The sequence below is a fragment of the Taudactylus pleione genome, unplaced genomic scaffold, assembly GCF_031769625.1.
Source record: "Taudactylus pleione unplaced genomic scaffold, aTauple2 ptg000133l, whole genome shotgun sequence".
Taxonomy (NCBI): domain Eukaryota; kingdom Metazoa; phylum Chordata; class Amphibia; order Anura; family Myobatrachidae; genus Taudactylus; species Taudactylus pleione.
In genome coordinates, this window is record NW_028284535.1 from 906,586 (window position 1) to 920,717 (window position 14,132).

A 14,132-nucleotide genomic window follows, 5' to 3' on the forward strand; every position below is an offset into this window, starting at 1 on the left:
TTGCCCTTGAGTATTGTTATTTTTTTAGACTGACTACCTGCACAGTAAGCCGGGTGCACTTACTTCTGTAATACGTCGTTATCGCCGGGGGAGTATTTATAATAAAATGTTGTCATGCTTAATGTCTGCATAGATTATGCACTCACCAGCCAACAGAGTGCCCTTGAAAAACCATATTAATATATGGCAACTGTTAGTGCTGTATTGTTCTTTTACTGCAGTAAATTTAATTGCTAAATGAAAACTCTGAAATATAAAAGCGGATTTATGTAAAGGGTCCACTTAGCGAAAAAAAAGAGTTAAACTCGTGGGAGTTTTCTCTCTCTCTCTCTCTCTCTCTCTCTCTCTCTCTCTCTCTCTCTCTCTCTCTCTCTCATTGCAGGGACTAGGAAGAAAGAGAGAGAAAGGGGGGGGGGGAGAGGAGGAGGAACTGAGAGAGTCGGATAAAACGTGAAAAGCAGCTGAGGCTTAACATGCAGGAGACTGTTATCTACCCCAACCTTCCCGGGATCAGCTTGCTGGACCAACACTGGCCCTACAGCATCTTGTCCGGGCGATGACATGCCGCCTCTAGGACGCTGTACCCCTCCCTGGAGAAAGTAGTTCCCTTTTTTTTTTCCAACTGAACACCAAAGTCCTGGAAAGCTGGAGCCCGATCTGACTCAAGGTACAGTAATGGTTTCATGGCTCATTTCTATAGGGAGAATGACACTGGTGCCAGTGTTTTGCAGTACAGGGTTCCTATTTAGGAACAGTGGGGCATGCAGATTAAAATGAGAGCTGTTATATAATTCAAAGATCAGAGCACGGAGAGTAAAAGAATCAAATCTAAGTTCTACGATTTCCCCTGCTGGAGTTTACGCTCCTATAATTCCCAGCAATAATAGAGATACAATGTGCCCCGTTGCTGTACTGTAAATCAGGGCTAGGTAACTTGTGGCTGTGCAACTGCTGTGGGACTACAAGATCCAGCTGGCCGGGCAGGCTGGTACCTGTAGTTGCACAACAGCTACTTCTTCTCTACAGACCTCTGTCTGAAAGAGCCTAGTGGGACGTGTAGTTCCAGAGCAGCGGGCTGGACCACGGGCTCAGCCTGTGTCATAGATCATGCATTAAATATGTTGTACTCAGTGCCCAAGGGCTAACTGAGATGTGCTGGGCTGGATGTTGTATTTAACTGCGTGGTCACAACGATCTGTCACTTCCTTGATTTTTTTTTGGGGGGGTGGGCTATAGGGGTGATCTGTGGGCACACACAGGCTATGATAGTTCAATTTTGAAAGTAATATCCTTGAACATATTTGATATTGGCTTGAAGTTCTGGTGTCAACTCTGGTTTGTTTTTGTCTTATAAATGATGAGAGTTAACTGGATAAAAGCTGTGTGCATAGATAATAAATGTGAGTCAGCTGTATATTACTTGTCCAGAAAACTTCAATAGTGTATGTACCAGGGCGGCTGAAAAGGTCACGAGCTGTGGCCGTGGTCTGTCGGATCAGGCCATGACCACAGATGCCCCGATTTTGCTACCCGGGAACGTGGGCAGCTATTTCAATGTTTTACTCGCCTATAAAAATTATTTCCTAAAAGTTTCCAGAACGACGACAACATCACGACTTCGTGTACTTGTTCGTTTTCTTATTTCATTTGAAGCAGGCACTTTCTCTGAATCACTTTTGTTGAACAGTGTGGTAAAAATTATATTAATCTGTTAATTAATCAGTCCCAGTACGCCGGTAGCTTTCTAGGAAAACAAGCATTCTGCTACAGGGAAGTTTAAAAACAACAACTGCCCTGGAATTTGCTTCTAATGAAATACACACAAAAATGGAAAAATGTATTCATAAAGTTCAAATATGCAATTATGACTGATAAAACAATGAGAGATATTTACTAAACTCAAAGTGACAAATCTAAATCCAAAAGCAGCCTATCAGTAATTAGTTTTCATCCGTTTATCCGAGTTATACTATGAAAGCAATTGCCCAATTGGTTGCACTTCAGTGACTTGCTATTTGATATCTTGTAACTTATCCATGTCACAACAATGGCAGAGATTCTACATGTACTCTGTAAATTTAGAGGACACCATTCCTGGTTCTGTGGCACAGAGTGCCAAATCTGGAATTATGTTCGTCACTTTGAATTGTGGTCACCAGCTGCTCAACCTAAGGTGACTCTTATGGTGCATACACACGGTCAGATTTTTCTTCAGATCTGAACGATAACGATTTTAAAAAATCGTTCAATCGTTCATATCTGAAGGAAAATCTGACATATCTGTCAGATGAACGATTTGAACGATGCGCCTTACCAATGGTCAGATAACGATATCTGACATCTGATGTGTTTGCAGTCAGACTTGGACGATTCCATTCATCTTAATGCAGTCAAAAATCTTTCAAATCTTTGGTAAAATCGTTCAAATCATTCATCTGACAGATCTGACAAATCTGACCGCATGTATGCTCCATTAGACATTTGCTTGTTGGCAGGTCAATAACTTTCAAGTGGATGCTATAAATCATTGTACAGCCACATCACATGTAAAAAAACTCATACTCGCAGGTTAATTGACTTCTGACAAAAAAAATATACCCTAGTGCAGTGGTTCTCAAACTCGGTCCTCAGGACCCCACACAGGTCACATTTTCCAGGTCACCTAGCAGGTGCACTGGTGTATTCATTACTCAATTACACATTTTAAAAGATCCACAGGTAGAGCTAATTATTTCACTTGTGATTCTGTGAGGAGACCTGGAAAACATGTACTGTTTGGGGTCCTGAGGACCGAGTTTGAGAACCTGTGTAATAGGGACTATAGATTGTAAGCTCCCCTGGGGTGGGGACTGATGTGACATATTCTCTGTAAAGCCCTGAGTAATGGTGCATACACACGGTCAGATTTTTCTTCAGATCTGAACGATAACGATTTAAAAAATCGTTCAATCGTTCATATCTGAAGGAAAATCTAACATATCTGTCAGATGAACGATTTGAACGATGCGCGTTCCCAATGGTCAGATAACGATATCTGACATCTGATGTATTTGCAGTCAGACTTGGACGATTCCATTCATTTTAATGCAGTCAAAAATCGTTCAAATCTTTGGTAAAATTGTTCAAATCGTTCATTTGACAGATCTGACAAATCTGACCGCGTGTATGCTCCATAAAGCTGTATGTGTGTGCTATATAAATAACTTAACAATATGGAGGAGGCAGCCAATTAAACTGTCGGCTTCTTTTAATGCACAGATCCATGACTCGGGCAGAAAACAAAGCGACCATTTCAAAGTTACAATATCGCAAAATTTACTCATGAAACAAAAAAAAAAAAAAAAAGATTTCAAATATTGTTGGGTGGAGTTTAGTGAGGTAAAAACAATAACAAAACATTCTATATTGGCTGGGGATATGCTGGTCTTTATACCAGAGGGGGTCTATTCCCCTTGCGTGGCAGAACAGCTCGGGGCCCTTAGAGGTTTTGGGAACTGTCAGGGTTTTAGCCCTAGTGCATTTTCTGTAATTCCATCTTCTAGCCCAGGGGTAGCCAACCCTGGTCCTCAAGAGTTACCAACAGTGCATGTTTTCCAGGTCTACTCACAGAATCACAAGTGTAATAATTAGCTCCACCTGTGGATCTTTTCAAATGTGTTAGTAAGTAATGACTACACCTGTGCACCTGCTGGGTGGTCTGGAAAACGTGAACTGTTGGTAGCTCTTGAGGACAGAGGTTGGCTACCACTGTTCTAGCCTATTGGCGTGCAGCAATACTTTAATTACCTAAAAAAAAAATACTTTACACTTCGTTCTTACTAAGCTGACTGAAGGATTCCAGTGGAAATGCAGAATATTGAGGGGATGTACTACAGTAAGTCGTGCAGAGAGATACCAACCAACCAGTTCCTAACTGTCATGTTGCAGGCTGGGGTTTGAAAAAATTACAGTTAGGAGCTGATTGGTTGGTACTTCATCTCTCTCCACTTTATCTCCAAGGCTTTAGTACATCTACCCCTTTGTCTTAAATTTCCCATCTGTCTTGGATTTCCCAGGTCAGTCATAATCCCAGAATGCTTCTTTCCCAGGAATTGTATTCAGTAGTACCAATAAGAAACAAGGGGGCAGGAATAGTAGATTGTCCCAGGACACAGGGTGTCGGAGTCCTGCCTTTCACAACTATGGAATCCGCATCCCTTGAGCAACACAAGAGGGAAAACCCCTCAGCATTCTAATTGTCTTCTGCTGCCACAGGAATAATCTAAGAGGTAATTTTGGTGTTGGTAACATCATGTCAGACTATACATCCCCTTCCCCCTTGCATACAAGCTGTTTTTATGATGTGATCCTATACCAGCCCTGTCTTTTTCTGTAGGTTATTCCCAAAAGCAGCTTTTATACACAGGACAAAAGCCCTGGCTGTATTTGGTCGGATTTTGGATGTTCCAAATGGCGCATTTGTGGGTGAAATGCGTTACCTCATCTTACTGGGCACCCCCCCCCCACCGCAAACTATGCATTCTGTCAGGGACCACCATTACCACAATGAGTCACAAGTGGGTGGGCTGCACGATTGAAGAGAGCGAATTGATCTTTAAGTAAGTAGCACTAGGTTAGGCACTAGGGGGAGGGCTAGTGTTAGGTACTAGGTTAGGCACTAGGGGGAGGGCTAGGGTTAGGCACTAGGTTAGGCACTAGGGGGAGGGCTAGGGTTAGGCACTAGGTTAGGCACTAGGGGGAGGGCTAGGGTTAGGCACTAGGGGGAGGGCTAGGGTTAGGCACTAGGGGGAGGGCTAGGGTTAGGCACTAGGGGGAGGGCTAGGGTTAGGCACTAGGTTAGGCACTAGGGGGAGGGTTAGGCATTAGTGGGGAGGTATAGGGTGCGGGGGGGGGTTAGATTTAAGCACTAGGCGGGAGGGTTAGGTTTAGGAAGCAGGGAGGGAGGGTAAGTGTTAGGAGAACGGTTAAGATACCTACCGACATGTGTCGGTATCCTAACCCTGTCGGGATGCCGCCATCGGGTTTTGACTGCCGCTATCCTGAGCGCCGGCATCCCGTACCCAAACGCCCCAGAGCATCCTAAGGACGTTCCCAGTGGTGGTTACAGGCATCCTGCAAATGAAATGTAAGTGCCTCGGGACAGCGATGGTGACTCCCCCTAGGCCCTGCGCCCTGTACTGCGACACCGATCGCACACACCCTTTGTTACGGCCCTGCCTATTATGCCATATAAAACCATGGACGCAAGATGTCACATGTGTCATTTGCAGTCTAGTAGGCTATGAAGCATATCTATAAATAATACTGACAGCGTGTAACGTATACTAATGGCCTGATTGCTTTCTGATTGGATGCAATGGTTCCTGCAAATGTCAAGGGGAAATTGCAATTCGCGTGTTCCTAATGTAGGTGGTTTGTATTTAATAAAAACAGCATGAGAAAAACGAATGCGTAAAAGAATGTTTTTACTCCGTCCAGTTTGGTCATGGTTGTGGATGACCAATTTGGGCATCAGGGGCCAAGCCACCAATGAAAGGGGCCGTACAAATAAAACAGCTTATTTTGAACTCAATCAGTATTTGTTAGTTGTAGTTGCGGCTGATATTAATATCATCATGGTACATAAATACCTTAGTGATGTCACTATTGTGCATTTAACAGATATCCTGAATTCTCAGGTTGCTGCAGCTCACTGAACAGTTGCCTCCTAAGTATTGCATGTAGGTGACGAGTCTTCTCAGCGAGCTGTTGCTGGAATGAATGCGGATGATGAACCAATGTTCCTATCTTCCTGCGGGATACTCAGGGATATGTATATGACCTTTCAGAGGCCATGGAAAATCTTTAGTGTGACTGCTTGAGGCACTGTCAAATGATTGCATTGATGCGATGCCCAGTTTTACTGCTATAATTATGCACCAAGGGAATCCATACTCTTCTATCTTTGTCGACCCTCAGCTGTAAAAATTGCTCCTTACGTGCGCTCTCTTGACCACAATATTCAGAGAAATGAACTGGTTGGAATGCAGGAGAAAAAGTCTATTTGAATCCATTGTTATTTACTTGTTGTGATTTTGAGATCATTTGTTAAGAGATTGAGTTGACCGAGGGGTGAAATGCGTGATGCGGTGCTGGACGGCTTCCAGTGCATGGAGCATTATCAGTGTAAGCTGGAGGAGATGTTGCTTTAGGTAACAGGAGGGGTGCTGAGAGGGGGTGGAGCATTTACCTGGCTTCCCAGGCTCGCTGGGGAGGCAAAATCATGTCCCCCAAAGTGGCAAGGCCACACCCCCATTTGTGTACATACTTTATTCAAATGGAACCTGACCTGCCCCCAACTTAGCCCCACCCCCTCCTGTATTGCGGCCAGCCCCTGGATAACAATAGAAAATGAACCATGACCAACTGAAACTACTGCTATATGTGGAATTAAGGTGACCATTTATCAGATGGAGAATAGTTTTGCCTTATACATTATGAGTCTGATTATGTGTTGGAAGCAAAGGAAAAAAAAAAACAAGTAATTTTATATCTGGAACAAAGCCATGTTGCAATGCAAATATATTTTTTTAATATGGGGTAAATAGTGGTTGCTTTTGCATGTAGCCCACATATGCTTGCTGCAGTCTCCCTGGACCCACCGCGGCGTGCTGAGCTGGGAAGGGAGGCTGCTGCTACTGACAGGTAAAAAGAGTGGTGGTAGAATCGGTCCCCCACCGGGCCCCTCCGGGTAATCAGTACCCGTTCCCTCGGCACCCTGCATACAAAGCATGAATCACGGTGGTACCTGCACTGCCGCAATAACTGTCCCGTTATCGCCATTTCAGGTTGGTGATAACGAAAGAAGAAACATTTTTTAAAAACTATTTATAAAGCATTTTTCCATGGTCAATATTTTAAAAATATTGGTAATTGTTAAATATTTTTTTACATTTATTATATATATATATATATATATTTTTTTTTTTATTATTTTTTTTTTAATAGTGGAAAAAGCTCAATTCTGAGCTTTCACTTTAATTGCACTTTCATAAGCTAACTATTTTTATGTGACCCCACCATTTTCTACCTGTGTCCTGTTACACCTTCTATTGCTCGGTGCGCCAGGATTGTGGTATGTGATATTACACACTCCATGTTTTTATTTATGTGATCGGTCAGCTTTCCATGCTGGGAACCTCCATCCTTCCTGAATCCCTATTGGTTACCCATATCTGGGAATGGGCATGATTAGAAGACCTGCGTGCTGATTGGCTGACACTGATCCTGCAGCGTCATAACACATTAGTGGAGATCAGGGGTGCCACAATGTTTTCTAGTTGGGGGCCAAGATTTCATTTCATTTTGGCGCCCCTAAATTTCTGAATGTTACCCTCTCAGGGGCAGCTGGAGTAACCCGACACACCACCTCCCTGTTGACAGAGATAAGTAAGCCTGAGAAGTCTTTGTTTTTGCTGATTTGGCCTCTGTATGCAGACATCACTGCTCTCTCCCAGCCTCCTCACTCACAGACACAATACTGACACAGCGCTACCGCGCAGCTCCGGGATCGCATGCAGCCAATAGCGCATCCCTATACAGACAGTTTTTGCAACCAGCACCATGAGAGGAGGAGGACAGTTATCTGTGTGCTGCCGGGAGTTGCAGTTTGGCGTAGGCTTAAGACCTTATTGCTATAGTGCACTGAACGTCGCTCTAGGACTACAGAGACCATCATGCAACGCCAGTTCACCGTGAGAATGGCTCGCAGGACCCTCCTCACACCTAATAGTAGTGTTCATTCTAGCACCCTGCACCTGTCACAACCCCTGCAGTTCCTCTTTCCTGCCTGTGGTGTCGCTGACTGCACTTATTACTTCTCCAGCGGTACCCCTGCTCCTCTATGTATCGCATCACCATACATATGTACGGTGAGTACAATTCATAAAGGAACAGAAAGCTCAGCTTTCCGTTCCTCTGCTTAGCACTGCCTTCACCATCTCAGGATCGAGTCAGCAGTGCTGTTAGGGGAGAAGAGCAGCGAAGACAGCTGTCTTCCTTCTCCCTGTTGTCTCTGCCCCCTTCTGAGCCAGCAGCCAATCAGAGGTGCCCAGGGTATATGCATATACATATCTCGGGTCACCTCCTGCAGTGCTGGCTTGCGAGTTGCGGCTGACCCAGTGCCCCCCCTTCCAACACCTGCCCTGCTAGGCGACATGGTATATGTATATGACAGGTCCTCCATCCGGACTGTCCGTGCCCCCCACTTGTACCTTCCCCTGCAGCCTCGAAGTAAGGTGACCTGGCGTATGCATAGGCTGGGTCACCTCCATATGGATTGCCAGCGCCCCCTCCTGTTCCTTCCCCTGCTGCAGCTAAGGTGACCTGGCATATGCATAACCTCGATTCCAACTGCCCGCTGGTCCACGTACCTTCCCCCGCCGCCGCCATAATGACCCGCACAGACGCCGGCGCATGCACAGAAGAATGAAGACCCCGAAGATGCAGGTAAGAAGAAGAGAAGACCGGATCGCAGGACCTGGATATACCGCTTCAGGAAACAGGTAAATGAATTGCTACTTATCAAAACTATAGATCGCATCGAAGTGATGCGATCTATAGTGATAAGTAACAATTGTATAATGCAGATAGATCCCATAGTGACTACAACATCAAACTCCACCCAAATACAGACATAGGGACTCCCAATCCCTCCAATCCAGCAATTTATGCTACAACTAATAATGCAGTAAGGTGAGCACAATACTTAGGCGCAGTACACATTACATACAGTACATGCCACACATGGGAATTATTATCACACACCACTACACACACATGCTGGGCTGGTTACACCCAGAGGAGGAAGACAGGCTCAGACTGCAACTTATAATGGGCAAACACCAACAACAACAAAAAAGTTCTAGTACTATAGGAGGTGTCAGTAGTATGTATTGCACATTTGCAAATATGGTCAAAAATAAATATGCAAACTCATTTCCCTAAACTTTACAGACTGTGGTGTCTATGTACTAAGCCCAGGGTTGCCAACTTTCTAGCTGCCCCCTCCGAGAAGGGGGAGCCAGAACGGCAAAACAATGGGGCCGGCATTAGTAGTCGGAGCAGGGACGTGGCCACATGATCGCATCATTTTGGCCTTGCCCCCACTACGTAATGCCGAGATTACCAGCACTGTGAAGCAGGGAGCGGGGCCAAAATGAAGCGGTTAGAATCGCGTCACCGCCCCCCCCCCCTGCTGCGGGGGTTTCTCTTATTAACTGCAGCCGGGTGGCGGCTGCCGGGAGACTTGCCTGCCTTTCCGAGGGGCCGGGAGCGAGCACCCGAGTTTTCAGGAGGCTCCCGGCTGAATCGGGAGGGTAGGCAAGTATGACTAAGCCTTGGGTGGAGATAAAGTGAACAGAGATAAAGTACCAACCAACCAGCTCCTAACTGTAATTTTTCAAACACTGCCTGCGACATGGCAGTTATGAGCTGAATGGCTGGCACCTTATCTCCTTTCACTTTATTTCCATCCAAGGCTTAGTAAATAGATCCTTGGGTTTGAAAAATGATTGTCACCTTACAGCATACTGGCTTCTGTCATTCAACCCCCTCCTGGAGAGTCCCGAAGGGGGCATCCCACGCCAGTGGGTGGGAGCACGGTTCCTGTATTATCGTCATACTGGCCCCTCACCTGCGAGGCTACACTACTTTGTGGCCCTGCACCCTACTGTTCAAAGTTGGTATTCGCTGTATTTTACAGTGAGAGTGGGGCTAGGATGATGCAATTCAAAGCGATTCACCCAACCAGTCGGGAAGTGGGAGACATCAGGAGACTGGCCAACTCTGTCAAGAGGCGGGGGGAGCCACCTAAATTCAGGACTTTCCTGGACCTTCCTGGAGAATTAGCAAGCATGCTGTACAGAGATTTACAGAACGCTGACAGTGATTCATTTACTATGTGCAGATGTAATTTGGACTAGTCTGATGATGTCACGGAAGGGTAATAATGTGTAAGACAAATCTCAATATCAGTATTAGGGGAAGATGTATCAAGCCTTCTAGAGAAGTCTGGTCGAGAAGTTGCCAATAGCAACCAATCAGCTCCAACTGTCATTGCATAGAATGTACTTCTAGAAAGCTAGGGGCTTATTATGCCACAGTAATGGCCCTTACACATTATGCCACAGTAATGCTCCTTACACATTATGCCACAGTAATGCCCCTTATACATGCCACAGGAATGCCCCTTACACATTATGCCACAGTAATGCTCCTTACACATTATGCCACAGGAATGCCCCTTACACAGTAATGGCCCTTACACATTATACCACAGTGATGCTCCTTACACATTATGCCACAGGAATGCCCCTTACACATTTATGTCCCTCCTTCTTTCTCCGAAGCATCTCACCTTGTCCCCAGGATTTGGAGCCGCACTCTAGCATTGGCACTGGGCAGGCAGCTGTCCACAGCGTCACAGTCATTCTAATGTGGTGCCAGTCATGGGCCAATCAGAGCTCGCTGACCGCCAGCCGCTGCTGATTAGCTGAGAATGACGGTGGCGCTGTGTCTCTGAATCGCAGCGGACAGCTGCCTGCTGGTCCCAGCATGCGGCTCCAAACCTCTTACAGCCAGATATCTGGGGCCCCCCCCTCTGCAGTGTCTCCTGAGCGCCCTCGTCCAGCACCCGGGGCACGTGCCCATGTAGCCTCCTCCTAGTTACGGACCTGGACCCATCTACTCAATGTGTGCACACAAGGAAGACAGGACAGACCTAGAAGATGACTGTGTGACAGGAATGGGGTAAGTATGGGAGCCAGGGGGTGGGTGGCCATGACGAAGTGGTGAGAGGTGTAACAGCGGCTGAGTGTGGGTTGTCAGTACAGAGTGGAGGGCAGGGCGGGGTGAAGACTGAAGGCCAACCAGTATATACTCATATATAGTTAGGCTTACCATATCATGCCTTTAAACCGGACACTCATGAATGACACAGGTTCTGTGGCTGACTTTAAGTCAGCCAGTCACAGAACCTGTGTAATTCAAGAGTGTCCCAGTTTAAAGGGGTAGTATGGTAAGCCTATATATAGTGGCGCCAATAGACCACCCAGACACATCCACATTTAATTACTCTGGGAGATGCCGGCTACTCCAGAGACTCACCCTGCACCACTGGCTCCTTTTCAGTGACCGGGAACCGGGCGCTGCACTGTGGTCTTAGTGTAGCAGTGGAGCGCCTGGCTTCCTATCTCTGAAGAGGGGCCGGCATTTTGGTGTCACCACCACAGAGGGTGACACCCGATGCAATCCGCACTCCCCTAGTGACGTCATTGTGTATATATTTATTTTATTTGGCGTATATACAGTACATCCGGAGTATTCACTGCGTTTCACTTTCTCCACATTTTGTTATGTTACAGCCTTATTCCAAAATGGAATAAATTAATTTTTGTCCTTAAAATTCTACACACAATACCCCATAATGACAACGTGTAAAAAGTTTTTTCGAGATTTTTGCAAATTTAATAAAAAAAAAACAACTAAGAAATCACATGTACATAAGTATTCACAGCCTTTGCTCAATACTTTGTTGATGCACCTTTGGCGGCAATTACAGCCTCAAGTCTTTATGAATATGATGCCACAAGCTTGGCACACCTATCTTTGGGCAGTTTCGCCCATTCCTCTTTGCAGCACCTCTCGAGCTCCATCAGGTTGGATGGGAAGCGTCGGTGCACAGCCATTTTCAGATCTCTCCAGAGATGTTCAATCGGATTCAAGTCTGAGCTCTGGCTGGGCCATTCAAGGACATTCACAGAGTTGTCCTGAAGCCGCTCCTTTGAGATCTTGGCTGTGTGCTTAGGGTCGTTGTCCTGCTGAAAGATGAACCGTCACCCCAGTCTGAGGTCAAGAGCGCTCTGGAGCAGGTTTTCATCCAGGATGTCTCTGTACATTGTTACATTCATCTTTCCCTCTATCCTGACTAGTCTCCCAGTTCCTGCTGTTGAAAAACATCCCCACAGCATGATGCTGCCACCACCATGCTTTACTGTAGGGATGGTATTGGCCTCGCGATGAGCAGTGCCTGGTTTCCTCCAAACATAGCGCCTGGCATTCGCGCCAAAGAGTTTAATCTTTGTCTCAACAGTCCAGAGAATTTTGTTTCTCATGGTCCGAGAGTCCTTCAGGTGCATTTTGGCAAACTCCAGGCGGGCTGCCATGTGCTTTTTACTAAGGAGTGACTGGTCACTACCACACAGGCCTGATTGGTGGATTGCTGCAGAGATGGATGTCCTTCTGGAAGGTTCTCCTCTCTCCACAGAGGAATGCTTCAGAGTGACCACTGGGTTCTCTGTCACCTCCCTGACTAGGGCCCTTCTCCCCCAATCGCTCAGTTTAGACGGCCAGCCAAGAGTCCTGGTGGTTCCGAACTTCTTCCATTTACGGATGATGGAGGCCACTGTGCTCATTGGGACCTTCAAAGCAGCAGATATTTTTCTGTACCCTTCCCCAGATTTGTGCCTCGAGACAATCCTGTCTCGGAGGTCTACAGACAATTCCTTGGACTTCATGCTTTGTTTGTGCATTGACATTCACTGTCAAGTGTGGGATCTTATATAGACAGGTGTATGCCTTTCAAAATCATGTCCAATCAACTGAATTTACCACAGGTGGACTCCAATTAAGCTGTAGGAACATCTCAAGGATGATCAGTGGAAAATTTTGAGCTTCATGGCAAAGTGTGAATACTACATGTACTTGTGATTTCTTATTTTTTTTTTTATTAAATGTGCAAAAATCTCTGAAATTTTTTTTACACGTTGTCATTATGGGGTATTGTGTGTAGAATTTTGAAGACAAAAATTAATTTATTCCATTTTGGAATAAGGCTGTAACATAACAAAATGTGGAAAAAGTGAAGCGCTGTGAATACTTTCTGGATGCGCTGTATGTAAGTATATATATATATAATATATATATATATATATATATATATATATATATATATATAACATATCCATCCAACCATGGATACCATAACCTGCTAGACAGACAAATAGCTGAATATTATTCAAATACAGACTACAGATCTGATTCCACATTGGTTGCTAACGCTGTGTTTTGGTGCATTAGCTGGGGATACAATGTTGCCATGCATTCAGACTGTTCAGGTGCGAGCATCCCAAACCTGTGAGACCTTAGAGATTTTCCTAATTAACAGATCATTAACTCATCAACTCTGCTCACCAGAGAGCTGGGCTAATTGTCTGTACGATGTTTGGGAAGCCTGGCTGGCAGGGATCAACTGGGAGGACGAGTCTGCATCTCGCACCAACTGCTTCTCGCTCCGAGGTCTAGCCTTCAGCTGCTACAAAACCTCAACTTTCTTTTTCATATTGTGCATTCTTTTATTGTTAACACTGTGAATATGGGCAATTAACAATATTTTTTTCAACAAATGGCCCCAAAATTAAATTTTTTTTTTTTTTTAAATTAAGTTTTAAACATATTTTTAAAAATTAATATGTTCATAGGCCCCAATTGTAAAATTTCATTTTTAAAAGCCGTGGGATGCAGTAGGCTGGCACGATTGCATGGGATGCTATCTATCTGTCTGTCTTGTCTATCTATCTAATCTATCTCATATCTATCTATCTATCATATATATCTATCTCTCATTCTATCTGTATAAGTAAAGGAAAACTAATTAAACAAAGTGTGTGGTGTTCCCGTTTAAGATTGCTTCATTACTTTAGATCACAGGTTCTCAAACTCGGTCCTCAGGACCCCAAACAGTGCATGTTTTCCAAGTCTCACAGAATCACAAGTGCAATAATTAGCTCCACCTGTGGATCTTTTAAAATGTGTCAGTGAGTAATGAATACACCTGTGCACCTGCTGGGTGACCTGGAAAACATGACCTGTGTGGGGTCCTGAGGACCGAGTTTGAGAACCTCTGCTTTAGATCAGTGGTTCTCAAACTCGGTCCTCAGAACCCCACACAGGTCACGTTTTCCAGGTCACCCAGCAGGTGCACAGGTGTGTTCATTACTCACTGACATATTTTAAAAGATCCACAGGTGGAAGTAATTATTTAACTTGCGATTCTGTGAAGAGACATAGAAAACATGCACGGTTTGGGTCCTGAG

At 45.1% G+C, this 14,132-nt stretch overlaps 1 protein-coding gene across 1 annotated transcript in view; it reads left to right on the forward strand.

The window, feature by feature from the left end:
- The first annotated feature begins 444 nt into the window (after positions 1–444).
- KLHDC8B (kelch domain containing 8B) overlaps positions 445–14,132 on the forward strand; it is a 214,186-nt gene continuing 200,498 nt past the window's right edge. The window contains exon 1 of the mRNA XM_088473234.1: positions 445–667. The gene's annotated coding sequence lies outside the window, so the exon portion shown is untranslated. The remainder of the gene's footprint in view (positions 668–14,132) is intronic.